The sequence below is a fragment of the Anopheles maculipalpis genome, chromosome 3RL (assembly GCF_943734695.1).
Source record: "Anopheles maculipalpis chromosome 3RL, idAnoMacuDA_375_x, whole genome shotgun sequence".
Taxonomy (NCBI): Eukaryota; Metazoa; Arthropoda; class Insecta; order Diptera; family Culicidae; genus Anopheles; species Anopheles maculipalpis.
Window position 1 is genome coordinate 37,304,413 of NC_064872.1, and position 20,194 is coordinate 37,324,606.

At 42.3% G+C, this 20,194-nt stretch overlaps 2 protein-coding genes across 3 annotated transcripts in view; both read left to right on the forward strand.

Moving 5' to 3' along the window:
• The window catches only part of LOC126564702 (ATP-dependent RNA helicase me31b), a 515,322-nt gene that overhangs the window by 395,707 nt on the left and 99,421 nt on the right, over positions 1–20,194 (forward strand). The gene's annotated exons all lie outside the window — the stretch shown is intronic.
• The window catches only part of LOC126565860 (carbohydrate sulfotransferase 11-like), a 227,238-nt gene that overhangs the window by 199,869 nt on the left and 7,175 nt on the right, over positions 1–20,194 (forward strand). The gene's annotated exons all lie outside the window — the stretch shown is intronic.

The following is a 20,194-nucleotide window of genomic DNA, read 5'->3' on the forward strand; positions in this document are numbered from 1 at the left end:
ACAACAAAATCTAGAACGAGGGATAGACGGGGGATAGATAAATATCGTCTCTCAACACGCATCAGAGACACACAAAAAAAGCGTCACCGGTATGGCACGATTCGGCAGAATTTATGCGCCTAATTTCATCACCTATGTTAAAGGCACGTGCGCTCAGCAAGTCCTACTTTATGCCGTTTCCAAACAAGCACCACCTTTGTGTCATTCCCAATCGGTTCGGCGGGAACAGATGCATAAATTCGGGGCCTTATTTTTAGACATTTTTTTCCCCGGAACCGGATTTTATCTCGTGATCGTTAGTTTGATTTTTTTCTCTTTTTCTCTCTTCTGCAAAATGGTAATATTGCCAGTGTAATATTGCTATGGCAGAATGTCCTGAAGCGGTCGAGAGGAATCATCTTAGCGCAGCAGGAAGGATTTAAATTTATTCTCTTTGTTTTTTGTTTTCTGTTCGTATCTTTAATCAACGCAATGGGGCGCGCTGTACGCAGTTGGTGCGCGGGGTGTTTGCTAATGTAGTCTCAGACGATTTGCCAAATCATTAGTCGCACACAAAACGGGATCGAGCATCGCTAGCTGCGCACCAATCGGGTATCTAAATGGATGTCTGGAAAATTATGTGATCGGTCTTAAAATGAGTTGACAGTGTGACACTGACAGAGAATAAAGAAAGAAAACATTCATTAGGCAACGTTGATTCTTTTTTTTCATTCTTCTCGTGTTTTTGGTATTCAAACACGTAGAATTCTGTAATGAGGCTGTGTCTTATAATTTATTAAAAGGTCATAGACAAAATATCGCTAATCCGTGGACCCTCAGAAACTTCCCGCTAATTTCGATCCTGCAATCGTATTCCTCCTGCACGCAAAACCAATAAAATGCCATAGATAACAAGGAATAAAAACACAAACACAAGATCGAATCATTATGGCCGCACCTTTGGCACTGCACAGCCGTGGGCATGAAGCACAAAAATAACTCATCAACAATACGTCTCACCCTTACCCAAGCCAGTTGGGACGACAACTGCCGAGGATCGAATCATTCGCGTATCGATCGTTTAGAACCGGGCACACCAACTGATTCCTTTCTGGTAAGAAGTACCATGCAAGCAAGAAACACGAAAACCTCCAATGGAACAGAATGACCATGGCATCAAATGCCTATAATCAAAACTGAATCAGGTGGGAGAGCGAACCGGGCGGAAAGCAAGACGAATAGGAACATGGCATTCCATGCCGCTAGTGGTGCAAAGATATTCGAACGATGGTCAGCAAATCGCCAAAAAGATAATTTATTAATGTGTGTCTGATAGCGAATGTTCGTCTGACAGCTTTCGACTGACACTCGATTCATAACCGGGACACAACCCGGGACAAGCAAAAAACGTGCAGAAGCAGTAGAAGCAAGAGACAAGAAATATTGGCATTTTTGGGAAGCTTGTTGAAGGATTTGTTTTTTTGTTGCTCCATCAAGCTGTTCGTTTTAAAGTGTGCTTCGCTTCACGAAACACGATCTGCCAAGTGGTGGTGATGGTCTCGAAATGGGGAAGGATCTATCCCAATAGTTTGTAAGAAAGACAGATCGCTAGAATGGATTATATCGATCGGCCAGATAGAATGGAGACCAGGTGCAAAACGCGTTACGCGTTTCGGATCTAATTCTGTGTCCCCTGTTAGGAGAATGCTCCTCGTGAGTTGTGTTGCGTAATATGTTAGTAGCAGAGGCTGCCTGTGTTTACCCCGTTTCGTGGAATGTATTTGTATTCCATGATAAGAAACCTTATTCATTCTATCCATCCAACGCGTTCGGTAATCTCGCGCACGATCACGGAGTAACATAACCCATTCCAGTAGGGTTCTGATTACAACAGGCGTACAGTCAGCACGGCAGACGGACATCCATCCATTGACATCTGTCATGTCAAGCGCAACAACACAGTCCGTGCCATCATTGTCCCACCCTGGAAGGTACGATTCAACGCATCGCTCGGCCATCGAACAAATAAAGGTAGCTTCGATTTGATAAACTCACGGCCACGAGAAGTTCACCTCACCCGAAAAAGCCTGTCCGCGACCGTGCGTGACGTGCAGACAGCATTTGTGCTGATGGGTATTTTATTACAATCTTCTTATAGCTCATCAACTTAATGTCTTCGACACGGGAAGCAGCTGTGAAGCAGCCAGCTCGTCTTTATCACATCTGCATCTTCAGCTCATCGATAGCCTCTCTCCATCTTTCTCTCTCTCTCTCGGTGTTTTATAGCCCAAAAGCACACACCAAAACCCTTCCGAAAAATGTGCAAATAAGCTCTGTTTTGTTGTACGTGCACGATAGTAGTGCATGCTGCAGAAACGCAATTGGTGATCGAAAATGCTGATCAATCATAATTGGGCCTACAGATCGAGTGTGGGAAAGGTTAAAGAGAGCAGGGAGTGGGTGACGGGAAGTGGGCTTTGATAAAAATAAATGCAAGCTGCGGAGACGGATGCAAGGTGTGTGTGTGTAAAGGATAATTTCGACACCGTACCTCGTGCTCTTCTTTACAATGCTGCAATTTCGCTCGCTTTCATACTCAGCATCCTTCGTTTTCGTTTGGTATGACCCTTGGCACTCTTGTGGAGAGACGTAGTGAAGTGCTGGAATTGAAAAAGGAATTTATTCCTTGCTCGTACTCTCACTCTCTCTCAATCTATCTCTCTCTCTCTCTCTCTTTCTCCCAACCTCCACTTCGGTAATTTTCTTCTCAAAGGGACCAATTTCTGCGCCCATAATGTTATCAACAGCGTTCAATGGAATTTATCATATTTTATTTATTTTATCAACAACTTCCCTTTGCTTACCCGTTGCTGTGTGTGTTTGTGTGTGTGTGTGTAGAAAGAAGAAAAAAGAGAAGGAAAAGGTTTTTTGCAAAGCACCATCCCTCCTGACATCCACTTGAAAAGAATCTTCTCTCCATCCGGAAGATACCTTCTGACCCAAGGGGCCAGGTGTACACGTGTGCGTCCGTGTCCATGTGCTGCCCACCGCATTGGCATGTTTGCATCGAGAGGTCAAAGACCCCGCGGCATCGTGGTCATCGTCGTCGTTGTCGTGGTCGTCGTCATCGTGGCCATCTTCGAGCTTTTCGCCGGTTTTGCGCACTTTTGGCGCGTCTGCCAAACATCCAGTCCCGCGCGTATCGTGTTGTTTTGTTATTTATATCATTATTTTTACTCTCCTCTTTCGCTATGTTGTACCTACCAAACCAAGATACGAAGAAAAACGGCGCGCGTGGTGTGTAGCACTTCTGCCCGTTCTTTCTCCTTTCTCCTTTCGCTACATACACACACACAAACACAAACATTGCTTACTTTTTCTACTTTGGTGTGTTGTTTTATGCTTTTCGGAGCCGGTTATCGGTGTGTTTTGTTTTTCTTGCTTATTTCTATAAACTTCCACTACACTACTACTGCTGGCAGCTCGCTCGACGGGATGCTGAAAAAAGCGATCTTTTCAGCATCCCGTCAGACACAACTTCTACAGGTTTGGAGCATGACCATCACCTTACGAGCAAGATAGCACCCCGCAAAATTGGCGCTAAGTAAGAATAAGTTTTGTAAAGCTCAGCACAACAGCGAGGGATGACGGTGGCTGATAGAATACTTCCAGCTTGGAAGGATGTCCTATACTCCTATTCATCCAACTCATCTCACCTGATGTGGTTTGTCTTTAGGTTTTTGCATTTTTTTCTTCTGGTTTCTTTAGAACCGCAGCTCGATTTCGCAACAGACACTCATTTTTGGCGCGGACTTTCTTGTGTTCCTGTGCTGAATGGTGTTTGTGGAAGTTGGAAATGAAGCATTTGGTTGATTTTGACATTTTTATTCCCACACAGAACAACATCGTGTGCTAAAAATTATTTTAATGAAATGCTTTTCCCAAAAGTCATTCCATGATATTAATAAGCTTTACAATTTTTAAAGAGAGACAAATTAATCATTAATTAATCAAAATACTTCCAACCAGGACTTCAGGATCATAAACCGCAAACATTCCCAGCATTGGGAAAGAAAAATCACATAAAACACGTACCAAACCGTGCCACTAATGATGCGGATCGGTCAGCTTTTTAGATGTCAACTAGTGATTTGCATATCTTTGCTTCGAAATGTAGTCGTTTTATGGGATTTTTGGCTTTGTTGCATGTTCTATCAACTTCAACCTGCAGTTGCTACTGTTACCTACTGCTGATTTTAATATAGTTTCGTAAAGTTCTTCTCCTTACTTAAAATATCACCGAGGAATGGAAAGATGCAGAGTAATAAATTATAGGTTTTATTAGCGAGTGACTTCGTGTCGTCAACTCAGAAGGTGAAGGAAAGTATTTAAAAAAATTACACATTTACCTCAAAACAATAACAACTTTTCTACTAAAAAAAAAAAAACAACAATTCCTTAATGCCCTGCTAACGAAATAATTCCACTTGGTGCAGGATTGCCATCGAGCTTTTTTGCTCTCTCCCTCTTTCTCTTTCACCGACTCCTTCGAGGCATGAAAGAGCTTATATGTAAAAGCATACCAAGCACCCCCCCTCCTCTTTTCCTTAAAAATTTCCTTAATTTCCACCTGATAACAGTAACGAACGACACGCTATCGACGAGGGAAAACAAAACATGCTTCAAACCCCAACTTAAAGTAACAGCAACAGTAAGACAAGCGAGAAACCCTATCGCATTACACGTTGTTTAATTTAATAAGGAAATGTTTACTTACGCATCTCGTGTACGTTACGGTTGTTGCGCTTTTCCGGTACAACTAATCGAGTTGTTTCACACCACATTTTACACTTCATCCCTGGTTTGAATTGGGTGGAAACAAATTGCATGCGCTTTGCGTTTCGCTACAATGTGCATTGTTGTGGAAGATGTTCGGTTGTGATGAAAACATTTCCATGTATGGATGATGTTGTACCGGGGGAACATTTGATTGTTTCGTAACAGTAAAGAAATAGAATATATATCAGTAAGCTATGTTTATAGGTAACCCCATAACGATATTGCTTAAATAATCTAATCCTAAAATAACCTTCTTTTAATAATTGATACGTCAAATGTGTTATCTTCCGTTTGATAAAATAACTTTAAAGCTTAACGGGGAGTTGCATTGAGGCAGCTTATGTCATAATGTTGCCTCGAAATGTTTTATTGTCGCACAAACCAATGTTTCTGTCGCCGTTTGGCATTAGTCAAACTCATTTAAATTGTCATTAATTTTCTATTGAAACCTGTGACCATGTAACTGGCATTACAATCATCACATTCTAGGTTCACTGGTGTCATGAATCAAACACTATCCGGGACAATATTTTTCTTTATTGTTCTTTGGCTCTATATTCACAAAGTTTCTTGGTCTGATTTTCTTTACTTCCTTGACTTGATGTACCAGTGCATCGAGAGTTTTTGTTGCTTGCTAAGGGAAATTTGAAATTTTGATAAATTTCCCTTCGCAATGTTCTCATCATTCCACCGATATTATGGAACTGCTTTCATGTATGAATTTGTATCGAAATTTCGATGGAATCTTAATTTTTCCGAAATTGCATGCAGCTTTCAGAAAAACTTCCAACAATCATAAGCTCCATATCCACGACTCTCTTTCATAAGAAGAACCCGGTAGGCTAACGTTAAAGTGAAAAGAGAGTACAGAAAGTTTTTTAATATTTATTTTATATTTTCGTTTATTTATACAGGCTCTCCTTCGAATAGAATAAACAAATTACTGGTATTTATTTATAATTAATTATGACGGTCCAATGCCGTATTGTTAAAAAAAATTACTGGTAGTCGTGAAAAATTACTGGTAGTCGTGATCTTTTTTTTAAACAGTAACGTACAATGTGTAGGACATATTAAAGTAACCAACCTTTTCACTGCAGTTTCGATTGAAATATAATCAAATTATAGCAAAATTGAAACAATGATTGAAGCTGTTTTAAAACATTGTTTTATACAATACATGGTTCACAACAAAAAAAACCCAATTAACAATTGAGGCCACAGACGCTAATAGAGATCAATTTCCTGTTCCGCCACAATCACAACCGTTTTTTCAACATGCTCACAGACAGAGAAACTGTCCAAACAAAACACAAAAAGACATCTTCGAGTCCGCTTCGTTGAAGAACGTTAAAGGAAGCTGCTTTTAAAAATGCACATTCACCACATCCTGGAAAAGAGCAATTGCGTGAATGCACCGATTTGCAAACCCCGTAATTCGATATTTAAATTCGAGAAGAAAGTTTCATTCTTACCCTCTTCTGCAACCGTGCCGCTCACACTGCCGTTCCAAAAACTATCCTGGTTGGTTTCGCTCGAGTAGCTGTCGTCCACAGAGACAGAAACATCCAAATGGCAGCTGTAATTTCGACCTTAAAGTACCTTTTGAAGCATCAAACCGTCATCCAAGTGCATTCCTGGGCGCATTTTCAAGAATGTACCATGCACAGGATAATGCTTGGAAGGGGGTGGGGGGAGGGCTGATGTCGGCCATCTTCTTTTTTCTTTACTTTACTGCTGACCTCAAGGGAATGAGGACAAGGATTCCGATGTGTCGTCTACGGAACGGTGCGTCAAGGTGAGCGAAAGGAATGCAGTACCAACAGACGCGAAGGACACATCTGCCCACAGAGGTATCCACTTTCATCGTGCGGGCACAATATGCAGATGATCAGCTTGCATTAAGCAACACAGCACAAAACGCAGCACTGTGATGAAGCTACTGTGTTCGCTTATTTCAGAGGGCAATGGATATCGTCAAGCCCCGAAGCTTTTCGAGGCGTTTTCGGTGCAGCTAATCACAGTTATTAAATCGTAAAAGCGCGCCATACTTGAAGTGTCAATTAGACCAGGCTTTCTCGCTCTTTCCCCACCCCCTTCCTCTTTCTCGCATCGTCTCGCCTTTAATTCTTTTCCTTGCCAAGCATCCTTCAGCAGCACCCGTCCGCCTTCGAGCGAAAGTTTACAGTTGATTGATTGAAATAAGCTAATCAGCATTTTAAAAACCGACAATGCACTTACTGGTGCAATAAAGTTCAAACAGTGCTGCTCCGTCGATCGATTTTGATTACCCACAAAACTTATTGCAAATTTCAAAAACCCTCGGCAAGGATTCGGAACCTCATTTCCACGGCCGTCAGTTCGAAAGCTCGTAAAAATAAAATGCCTTCCTTTCGCGTGCACGCCAACGATCGCTTCTCCGCAATGCAAAGTCGCACCCCAATATGTACGGTTTAAGCTGCGGCCCTTTTAACTGCCCCAGACACTGAAACGCTTTTTGCAGACCGGCTGGAGCCTGTGTGCGAGCGTTAACAGATCGGTTTTAGCATCGAAATGCTCTTTGCACAGTTCATTCAATGGCCCCTTCTTGCTTAACGGAATCTGTTTCGCTTCGCTTATTTGTATATTAACGTGTGTGTGTGTGTGTGTGTGTCTCCCCCTCGCCCTTTTATTACACCCGCGAACTTTTAATTCACCCGCCAACGAATGGAACGCATGCCGGCATCCTTCCAGCATTCAACTCACCAAGAACAATGGTAATAAAATGAAATAAAATAAATCCCAAATCTTGAGTCCCGCTTTTAAAAAGCCCCCGTCTGTTGTTAACTTCTTCGCACCTTCCTCCTCCTACCATTAACTCCCTTAAGGGGTGTGAAAAGCATTTAACGGTCTCGATTTCCTTCGGTCGACCGATCGATTGCGATCATCATTCGGGAGTGACCCCGAAATGGCTAAGATCGTTTCAATGTTTGAAGGGTGGCTATAAAACTGCGAACCTCACATTCCACACCCGAACGATCGAGTGGTTTCATATCTATAGTATCCCGCACTCGTCTAAAGTGTTTCCCGTTCGTTTCATTCTATTTTCACTGGGTAAGCTCATTGTAGGTAATTTCGGTTCGATGTCGAAGGAGTAAAATAGCATTCCGGAGTCGGCTCCAGTTGCCGAATTGTCGTCATATTATTCATGCTCTTCGTGTTTGTACAAGTGTGAGTGGTACGTGTGTAAAATTTAGCACAAACAATTCACCCCGTCCGTAACCAACCCCGATTAATATCACTCGCTTTTTGTGCAGATTCTATCCCGATAATCAAAACCGTGAGGTTTCCTGCTCTATGAATCATTGAAATCTTTTGATCTGTATTGTGCCACACACCGTGGGCAGATGCTTGAGACGTTGGGTGACCTAATTCCATTCTGAAATCGCACCCCAACGGATTGGGATTCCACGACCAAAATCTGCCCCTTTCCGCTTGCCTTTCCGGATTCCTCTTCGCACTTCCCTGTTTTGATGCAAATTCCTTCCGACAACAAAACAAAAAAATACATCCAAAAACATACCCCTCGATCGCATTGGTTGAAGACTGGTGTGGACCAAATTCACCCTATCCCAAACCCACACACACACACACACACCAACACATTGTTACTTGTTAGTCTAACTTCAGAGAAAATTTTGGATCGAAATGATCTAACAAACAACCGGACTGCTATCGCAAATTCCATCACAGATCTGAACCGTCCCCCACTCGCGCGACATTACCACGGCTTCCCGATGGTAAAAAGGGAAGGGTAAGGGGATGCAAAAAAAACCGAGCTTATCTTCGGTTGATCGCGTGCCAGGCGCGATCAATGCCCATTAGGAAATATTATAAATCAACAACTACGACGAGCCGCGCGAACGAAATGAAACGAAACGGTACGAATCTCAACCCCGGAGGGGAAAGCATACACTGCAGAACGGATACGATCCGATACCGAAGCATGTTTTACGGGGTACATCTTACAGTAGCACATGGAAAACATGAGATTGTACGCGTACGATAACGGGCGAGCCATATATAACCCGGGTTGGGGGTAGCCGAGGGTCTACAAAATTATGGCCCGAAAAATATGCAAAGCAACAACAAAAAAAGAAAAAAAAAACAACACACAATCGATAATGCGAGACCAGTGGGACCAGCGTGGGTCGTGCTGGAGATGTCCGTGCCCGCAAAAACTCACCTAAATGGTGGATGAAATGAAATTTCATCGCAAGATGTCACTGAAGGTTTCGTGTTCCTGTTTCTTTATGTCTGCGCGTTAATGAGAAATTTATTCAAACGAAAACTATCACATTGTTTTGAACCGTCGGGCGGGCAGATTAGCTTCATTTCATATAAAGATTATTTTGTGTGATAATATGATTTGAATGATTGCGCTTGTTTGTTCTGCGCAAGGTTAAGTGTGCTAATGAAGGTACATTTCACGGGAGGAGAATATTATATTCTTAATGCCGATCTTTTATCATACGAATAGCTTAGCATAGATCGAGAAAACTGTTGATAATAAATAATAAGGTCAAATGGCTTACTGGTCTGCCGATATCACGTAGTTGGATACGCCGATACCACGTAGTTAGGGGGGACGTTCCGGATGGGATTTGAACCCCGGTCCTGCCGTTTGAAGACCGACGCCTCTGTCGCCTACACCACCGGGTCGCACAAAGTTTGTTTGGTTCCATCTGTTCTATGATCGAAATTTTGGTTCTGGGTATGGACTGTTAGATGGCAACAATTATTACGATTTTTACGATATTTTAAAAATGTTTTATTCAAGCAATACAGCTAGGCCATTCTAACGTAATAAAAGTAAAACGTTTTATTAGAAAGAATCTATATAAACTATAAAAATAAGAAACGGTTTTACTAATTTTTCGACATTGCTTTTAAATTACGCATATCTGTAAAATTCTCGACATAGATGAGATTTTAACTTTACTCGAAAGTTAAAATTGCCCCTCCACAAGCAATCAAAATACAACATAAAATATTCGTAAGGAAATGTTAGTTGAGAAGAAGGACTAATCGAAATAGCTACGCAAAGAGAATACTTTATTGCAACAATTAGAATGAATCATCGTGTAGTGATTTGGCAAATACAACGCTTAGCTAATCTTAGATAAAACAACTCATACCACATCTGTATTAACTCGTACGTAGCCATCTTTTAAAACATTTTTTTAATTGATCAATAAATTGTAACTCATCTTTTAAAACGTTACGGTCCAGAAACATTTTAAAAACAAATTTCCATTCTACAACCTTCTGCACTGATGAACTTAACCTTTGATCACTGGGTTTTGGTCAAACCATTAGCTGGACACTTTAGACAATAATTCTATAATCAGTATTGTTTCTGCTAAAGAAGAAGATATTTTTTGCTTCTCTTTTTCTTCTGTAGCAATACAACCTTAAGTCTTAGCTCGTCCATACTGGATTCTTGTAGCTGGATAAGTAGCCACTGAGCCGCTCCAGATTTTACGAATCCTTTTAAAATATTCAGTTTGGAAATACAATAAAATAACACCGAATCAGCTATTTGAAAAAATGGTTTAATTAATCAATGCCATTTGGTAGAAGCCACAAACACAAACCACCAAAAGGTACCATAATTTCCAAGGATTTCGATCCGTTCAGCTACCCCATATCCAATCCAAAATGTGTGCATGCATGTCCGTTTCAAGAAATTCCTTGCATTCCAAATTTTCCCCCATTTAAACCAGTACGATCGCTTCCGACACGCATCTGCCGCTTATGCTTGGTGTTCTCATTTTTTTTTCGATCATTTCCACCATCTCCGCTTTTCTTTCTTCCTTTCTCTTCCACTAACTTTTCGTTTTCTTTTTTGTTTTCATTCGATGCGGGATAATATTGTCGGGTGAGTGCAATTTGAATATCTTCGACCGGCTGGATTGCACTTAAGCGAGCGAAAGCTGGCGACCCGTAATGGTTTGCCCTTTTGTGGGTGGATAGATGGCGCATTCCACGCTCTAAATTTACTGCTTATTAGGTTCACATTGCTTCGAGCCGCTGGAACGTAATAATTTATTGCAATCACGATACCACTGCAAACGGGCGCCGTATTACAGTTTGAAGCCCCTTTGAAATGCGACAGGTTTCGTTAAAAATGTTAATTGAAAGTATGCTAAGCTTATGGACAATAGTAAACAGTTTGAACATATTGTTATAAATCTTGTTTTATTAATACATTAAAAAGCATCATCCTTAAGTGAAGCAAGCCAGTAAGTACCAGCATCTGTTTGACTCTCGAAAATATTTGCAATATTTTTGTATTAACGAACAATAACCAATATTAAAATTTTTATCCATTATTGTTATAGAACTTGTGTTCGATACGAATTTCTAACAAAACGTTTAAATAATGATTTAAAACATTCAGAGAGGCTCACGTATGAGTCAGAATTAGTAATGTAAATCAGAATAAAATCCAGCAGAGCTAGCAAAATTATTATGAATTTATCTCTATGCCAAATATCAAGCAAAATAAACAAATCCATCCAAAAACCCTCCTCCAACATGTTATCATTAAATCTCTTTGACACGTAACATCCCTTGCTAACTGAAATGGGATAAATTCTTCATTCAACATTCGTGCTCTTAAATTTTAAACCCCTGTACACTCACACTATCAGCTCTTCATGGACAAATAAATTTTATTTCCCCTTAAATACGTCCACTTTTTTTAAGCTAAAGCTCCACAACTGTGTCATCATCCAGTTTGTTGCGATCCTCTCGTGCTGTTGGAGGTATCACGCTTCTGCCATTCCTCATCAACCTACGCATTAGATCCTTTTCCTAAGCAAAACACAGGCCACCAAATCGAAACACAACGCAAGCTTGTATCTGCGCTTTTTTTTTCGCCAGCTTTACTTCACATATGTATCGTATTTTAATCTTATTTTTAGCCGCTATCGCCCTGCCTCACAGGTTTTATATATTTATTCCACATTTATTTGGGAAGGTTTTTTTTTTTTGCTGCTGTTCCGTTTTGTGCTTTTCTCTTCAGCGTTCCACGCAGAAGGAAAAAGAAATCCTCACCAATATTTCGCCTTTTCTACATTCCCGCCCTACGATCTCGCAAACACCCCATTCAACAATGTTGCAACTTGGTTATGGGGATCGGTTTCGGTAAAATTTGTTCGAAACTGTCGAAAAAAAAAACTATAACGACAACAGACTCAAAAGCAGCTTAACATGCCACAGACGCTCGATCCACTAAGCTCATGCCAATGTGCTGTGTTTGCTTGTGTGCATGAGTGCGTTTTTTTATGTTTTGCCTCAATTCTTTACCGCCAACAATGTTGAGGACGACATCGTACCGGCCAAGCCAATACACACACACACACACATATGCGGCAGCTGTGACAAAAAATATGATCACAAAATTCTGCCACTTGGTGAACAACGGGCAACAAAATAAATAAATATCCACATACACACACACACGTTGCCTTGTACGTTGTTTCACACTTCCTTCGATGCTTGCGATTCCAGCAGAGAAATGCTTTCGAGCAGTCGCGACCGGCGCGCGTTCGCCCGCGAATCACAATCCCCAAAAGCATCACGCGCATCTGTCCATTTTGGATGTTTGGATGTTTGAAGTTTATTTTTGAAAACTGTTTTTGCTGTGTGTGGTTTTTTTATATATTATTTACCACCCTTTTGCCTCTTCTTATGTCTCTCTCCCTCTATCCCTTTTCACCCTTTCGCAATGTATTGGTCCATCGCAGGCCTTTAAGCTTGTGTTTGCTTCGTTTGCCTATCGTATCGTTTTGGATTGGTGGTGTAAATTTACATACGTGTCAGGCCGGTTTTCGGAACCGCCAGGTACCATCGGCCATAACCGATGCGAAGATTTGAACGACGCAAAAACGGGAGGAAAGCGCACATACCGCAGCCCCGCGACACGCGATCATTCAAGCTCACCGTTCACAGTTTATTTCAATCGTTTTGACTGCGAGATCGCGCAGGGTACTTTAAATTCCACACACTCCTAGGATCGCAATCGTTTGAAACGAAGAAATCCTAATACCATTTTTTTTGTGTCCGTCTTTCTGTAAAGCTTGAATCATCTCCGCACACCAATAATTCTACACAAAACTCTCTAATCTTTTAAGCCTTTCCCGCGTGCCACCCTTCCTGCCACGGCCGTGTTTTATGCTTCGCTCATTAATTCTTCTTCCACCTTTAGCAGGGAAGTGAGAAAAAAAACTCTTACCATCTCAAAAGAATCTTTCACCGTTCCCCAGCGCCTTCAACTTTATCATCCTCACCCTGGGATTTTTTTTTTTACTTCTGACACGCCAATTTCCACATTCCAAGCCGCCAGCAAAAGGCAGCAGCATCAGAAGTGGCAGGAAGGTCTTATCATTTGACGAGTTAAATTGTGCCTGTCTCCTTCGTATGTGGATGCGTTCGTCTGCCACTGCCCCGGGCAAACCACAAGCTGCGTTTCCAAAGTCGCCACCCTATTGCCTCCTCCATCACAACCAAACCCTCACACCAACCAACGAAAAGAGCAGCAGCAAATGTTTCGTGATAATTCTGCATTCCAAGCGAACGCCATCGCTGAACGGTCGCTTTAAAACCGAACGGCGAGCAACATTCCGACGCTGGCTGAAGTTGAGCAGTACGTACGATCCTTTTGCCCGTTCCATTCAACCGTCACGCTACCTCCACGTCTGTGGGCAAAACTTATTTCCCGGGCCGCGTGACAATGTTGCAACCGGGCAAGGTTTGGTACGAACGACAAAAAAAAAACGGCGCCTAAAAAGGCTCGTTCGGCGCAATCGTTTTTTGATTCGCGCTAGACGCGCCCACCGGGAACGTGGATTAAAACGGGACGCTCGTAACACACGTGCAGCGTACGATGTGACAAGGGTGATTTGGTTGGGAATGCGTGAAAGAAAGGGTTGCCACGTTAGAGTGAAGGATGGGAAGGTTTTCTGTGTTGTCTGCAACATATTATTTTCTATTTATAGAGAATTTAGTTTTAATCTACTATTTAATAGAACTATATGATTCATTTAAGTTGAGAAATAACATCACTACAACGCCACTTACAATGGCATACAACTTAAAGCTACATACTGGAACAAACGTTGATATTTATAAGTGCTCCAAAGAACTTTTCTAACTGAAACCATTTAAATAATTTCGTAAATGTTTTTTTATAAGGCAAAATGAAGATCACCGAAAGACCTTCGAAGTAATAACCCTTCCGGTGCAATGTACCTCTTCCACCTCTTCTCCCACTTCTCGAAACAGGTGGAAAATTGCGGATGCTAGGATGTTCCACACGGTATCCTCGAAGCGGCCGTTTTAACTTGTTGAACAGCCAGAAGTCGGCTGGTGCCAAATCTGGCGAATACGGCAGTTGCGGAACAATATGAGTGCCAGTTGTTGCGAAAAACTTCCTCAAAATCTTTAGCAATCAAAATGATGGCCGTATGCAAGGGCGCATTATCGTGGTGCAAAAACCAGCTGTTGTTTTTCCACAAATCTGGCCGCTTTCGCCGGATGGAGGTTCCGAAAGGTCTCGTATCGTCAACCGACGTTTGTTGATCACCAAATTTTTGCTCCAGGTCCTAAAATAAATTGTCACTCTTAGCCGGGTTGATGATGTGACTTGAAACGTGGCAGAACTGTCAAAAACATACACATTGAAAAATACACAAATAAAAACAAGGGGCTTTTTTTGGCGCGCGAAATTTGACATCCAATGTCACCTTACTTTTCGGACATAGTAGTATATCTTCTCTGAATCCACTTGCCATTCTTGGAAGCATCTAACTGATGCCTGTAATATCTTCTACTTATTTTGCTGGGCTTAACGACCTTTTAGGTCACGTCGGCCTTCGAAATGGCTGACTAGACTTCCTGATACCACGTAGATGGATAGTCAGGCCTCACTACGGGGGAACGGTCCGGATGGAATTCGAAATTCGAAATTCGAACCAGGCAGGACTGGCCACTTGAAGACCGGTGCCGTTTAATTCTCTGCAATTCCTTTTATAAACTAATTTATGTATTTATCCCTATATTTGTTGCAAGCGGGAGAATTGATAAAAAGATTAATATTCAGCCCGTCGTACAAATTTGAGTAGTTAATTTATTTCATAAGTCATTTGGAAATACCAGCATATGTTTAAATAACGAGAAGATTGGAGTGCATTATAAAGAGACATAAGAAAAATCATTCGAATTCGAAAGCGTGACAGTAAAAATGAAATTTAAAATGATGAAACATTTTAAGCATAAAGATGAGGAATAAATCCTTCCTTTATGCCTTCAGAATAAATCCTTCAGAATAAAGAACAAAATTGGAACAGAAATTTTCAAGTATTGAGCAATTGATGCAATAAATAATGTAACCAATTACTAAACAAACAATTACAATATAAGAAAATTAAAAAAAAGTTTAAATAAAGTATGCAGAAAGCAACATATGACCCAGCAACATTCAACATTGCAACAAAAACATAACCCGTACGAAGTAATTTCTTACCCATTGTTGGTTTTATTACATTTTAAATTATCCTACTCGTAAAACGCACTGCAAACTAACAAGGCAACAGCAGCCTGCAACACCCCACAAATCACGCCCGCTCCCACCCACTGCTTCGTAGATCGGATACGATTACGATCAATGTCGTCGCTGGAAAAACAGCTGCCGTCTTCCGCATGGAAAGAAATGCTACAATGTTCCAACACGTCCCTTCGTCTTCGCCACCACCCCGACCAGCACCCATTGGCCCACTCTCAGCCTGAATGCACATTCCTTGCACCCGTTGTGCACCGTTAATGATATGAAATTTAATAAGGACTCAGCAAGGGGGCTCTATGCTCGACGTGCGCATGGAAATACGAAGAATCCGTCCAAAAGGGTCCCTCGCCTTGTCGAGGACGTTCGGTCGCTTTTCTTTTTTCTTTGTTGTTTTTTTTTTTTTTTTTTTGTTGTTGCCCATTGCCTTCCACGCTGGTAAGAAGGGTGGCAATAAAAATACCACACCGTAACGAGTTCGTTTGGAAAGCAACACCCATCCCATCCGATCGGTGGAGCGGTTTGGGAGAGAATATAAAATGTGTTTATCCGATTCTGCTACCGGTCCATCATAAAATCTCGTGTCCCTACTACGTTGGTCGTTGCTGGCCACCAATCGTACAAGGGTTTGGGTGAAAGAACCGTTCGGATGAATTGTTGGAGTGTGTTTTTTTATATGTAGGTTGCACCAAACCAAAGGAATCATCCTCATTTGCCACATGATCCCTTCGTTGTTGTCGTCGTCGGTGTCGTCGTTGATCATTCGCTGGATCGAAACGCAACAAGGGTCATGATCATGTTGCAACATTGTCGTTAAAAGCAACATTAAAAACTGCATCCGATCGATGCACGATCCATTGCGGAGACACTTAAAAATATCGTTGTAATAATAAAACAAAATTCTTTCCTCCACATCTCCTAAGTGTCGAACGATCCTATCGGGGATGGAGGTAAGATGAACGCCCGATGCCAGGACTTTGTTTCCCATTCCTTCTCCCGGCCTTCCCGCCCACTTACTACCTTCCTTGCTCAGGTTTTTTTTTCTGTTTTTGGGATCGTAAGCACATTTCATAGGCCGAGGATCATCATTCATGCCTGCGGTTCCACGAGGTCAACAACACGCCAACGGAAGGAATGTTGCCCTTTTACTGTCAGTTTCGAAAACCTTTGATGCAAACGTTAAATCGTTAACAACCAGATAACAGCAAATGCATCATCTAAAGTGCAAATCGCACTTTACCAACCATTTTCTTCTATTAGCGTTCGGTTCGGTTGAGTGCAGAAAATTAATTTCTTTTGTCGCCCATAATGTCGACCGGTGGCTGGCGTCTGTTACTTTCTATCGGGTGTTTGATTGTTCACATTGCTTTGTTTTTCTTTAAGCGAGCAAAAAACTCAACCTGCCGAAAAGTCCACCGTATTCATCGAATTTGGCTTTTTGTATAGTCGAATCGAGTACCGGTGCGCTTTCTACCGTTGCGACCTTAAACCAAAGCCGGAGATTGGCGGATTGGCGGGAGTCTTCCTTCTGCACATTTAATTCGAGCGCCGAACCGTTGTCATCAGCCCAAAACAGCATCGCCATCATCATCAGCAGCACGGACAGCCTCATCATCTCATCCAGCCTAGCTGAAGATGGTTGTTGTGCGGTGTTATTTCTCTTTTCCTTCAGCGCCAAATCCTCTCCCCGTCTCGGGGATAAAAGACATAAAAGAAATAAATGATGTTTTCGTCTCCACCAAGACACAATGTCCTCCGGATCGGATCGGAAAGATGATGACCATGTCCGGGTGGCCGTCAGTCGTACCTACCCATACACACTGCCCCAAACAAACTCACCATCAATTTTCTGTGGGACAGGGGAGGGGTTAGGGTGGTGGGTTTTTGGAATTTATTTCTCCTCCTTTTGTTTTCCCGCCAAAAAGGGGGTGGTGCAAACTCAGCCTAACGCAAGACAACCTGCGCAATGGAATGTGCTAGCACATTGGCCGGATTTGCCGCGATGACCTCGAACCCTTTGCGGTCGAGGCCAAACTGGTGATGATTACCCGTAAGGGGCCGAAAGTAAGGAGTGTTTCTGTGGCTATGCGAGAGTGATGGTGTGTTTTTGTTGGGGAAAAGTGTTCCTTATTTCGTACCGTCTACGTCGCTGCTCCTCTTCGTTCAATGTCAATCATCCGCCAGAAGAAGGTCAACCGGACACACGTCGGTGCGGTGCGTCGGGAGTTTCTAATCGTTCGTTGATAGAGCGTTAACATTCGAGTGCAGAAACTATGTCGATTAGGGTATTTTTTGAAATATTTTTGAGTGAATTTTATAAGTGAAGAAAAGTCTTAAATTTTACTAAAAATATACTGTTTAATAAATAAAAAATATGGGTTCAATAAATCGATATCCGGTTCGATCCTGCCGTGTAAAGGCATCTAGTAACTTACAAGACGTACAAATATCACATAATTGAATAGTCAGTCCTCACTACGAGTGAACGGTTCGGGTGAAATTTGAACTCCGGTCCTGCCGTGTGAAATGTGGCGCCGCCCTTAACAGTGGAAGGTACCATTGTCCATCTAGACGGTCTAAAAATGTTTTAAGAGTTGTTTCATTTGGAGAAGTTATCATGAAATGAAAGGCCCAAACGAGAACCAGAGGAACTCGCCATTTTTTTTTTTCAGCAACATCCATGTCAACTGGGTCTGTGGTGACGAGTTTTGAAAATGTTCTATTTGTCCTATAGTTCAATGCTTTATTCAGTTTCTGCCACATAGAATAGCCTCAATCATTTGCAGGATAGTTTCCTCCTCCGAGTCACTGATGTTTATTGAAATTCTGTAAAACAAATCATAACTGCTTGATATATACCTGGATATCGGGTTGGATATCCCAACTCAGATATATTATAAACTTTCGCAAACATTTCCTTGTTACATAGAGTAAAATGGATGTTCACTAAACGTATAAATTATTCTTCGTAGTTAAAAGTATAAAGTTCAACTCGAACATTCAATATTTATCACCGTTACGCCACATGACGCTCGCATGACCTATTGATATTGGGCCTCGGTTGTGTTCGCTCGGGGTCTCGTATGAGAATTCCATTCGATCCATTTTTATTTTCATGTGCTGATCTATAAAAAGAAAATGATTGTTAAAAAATACACACACGCACCCGGCATCCAATACGAGTTCATTGAAAAGAGAAGCAAAGTAAAAACGTGTAGCGAGCAAACAATGCAGTACATTCCTATGCAATGGCACAAAAAAAACAACGACGACCCCAGGAAACGGTTGTGCAAAAATCGTTTACCTTGGAATCCAGTATGGAATCTCGCTGCCCCAGCCCGGGGAGGGAGTCCCACCGAAAAATGTTGAACCAAACCAACCCGACAAACCATCGATACGATCGGATTCGGTATAAAAATTCGAATACATTCGAGGTGCATAAAACAAAACACAAACAACAGCAACGCACACGATCCCGGAACGGAACAAGAACGGAGGCAATATGCACATCATGCCTCCATTGCGCTGCCATTGGATGGAGATGTCGAACGACGCTTGCCGTCCGATCAATGCTGATCAAATAAAACAGGAATAAAAATCCTTCCTTACCGAGCAAATGGTATGTAATCGGTGGTAGGCGGAGAGTATGGCTCCATGGTGGCAGCCCAGGTAAAGCGATAAAATTCCAACGAACGCAATTTCCTACCCCATAGATTCCATCGCGCTGGCCGGGGCCTGGAAGCGCTCCAAACGCTTCGTGATAATCGAAAGGAAAGGAAATCCCTTCTGCGACCTACGACGATGACGGCCATTCCCAATCGCGGATCCGCGGCAAATACGCAGTGCCGCGGTTTTGTACGCCACGATCGCAAATGGCACGCTGCGAAGGGTGAACCGAGCGAAACTCCGTACGAATAAGGGAGCAAAAAGAAACGGCAAACACACCACTCACCATCAAACACACACACATTCATACACAGCCACAGCAGCTTCCAAAACCCTCCAAAACTCTGTTGAGGTGCAGCTGCTCCGAAAACGCGCGCGATCCCCTGGATCGAGGATCGAGATTCAGGAAACATAACCCAACATAAACATGGTACGAGGACCAACGCGACGAGGCAAAGAGGAGTGAAACGACCGATCCGCGAACCGGTGTGCGAAGAAGTGTGGAACGCAAGCGAAGGAACAGAGCGGATCATCATCCAAACCACACACGAAAAAAAAATTAAAAAAACATACCATGATTCGATCGAAAAATTTAACCGAATGGAGAGCGAAAAAATGTGTGTGCGTGTACGTGTCCATCTCGAACGAACTGGGTGGATGGTGGAATTGGGCGGCGGTTCGAACGGAAGAAAATGAAGGAATGTGCCAGCCCCGTGGAGAAGGGCCCCAAAAGAAAGCTATCCTGAAGAATGTGCCACAGCGAGGCACGGGAGAACAAGATAAGCAGGAAGCAATGGAGGACGATGCGAGCGGTGATTCCGTGTAAGAGAAGCCGGACAGCATCAAGACGGCAGACGGATCACAGCCAAGGTGATAAGGATGATGGGGTGAACCTCAGCATTTGAAGTGGATAAAATCCGCCATTTGAGGCGAGAAAAAATGACGGACCATCTAAATGAAAAGTTGATAGCACGGGGTTCCATATTCTTTCACTAGTTTGCTGCGGTAGATCGCTTCCTAACCCACTAACTATCGATGATCTAGTACACATTGAATTGGCAATTCATACTCAATAATATACGTAATTAAAATTATCTTTTTTTT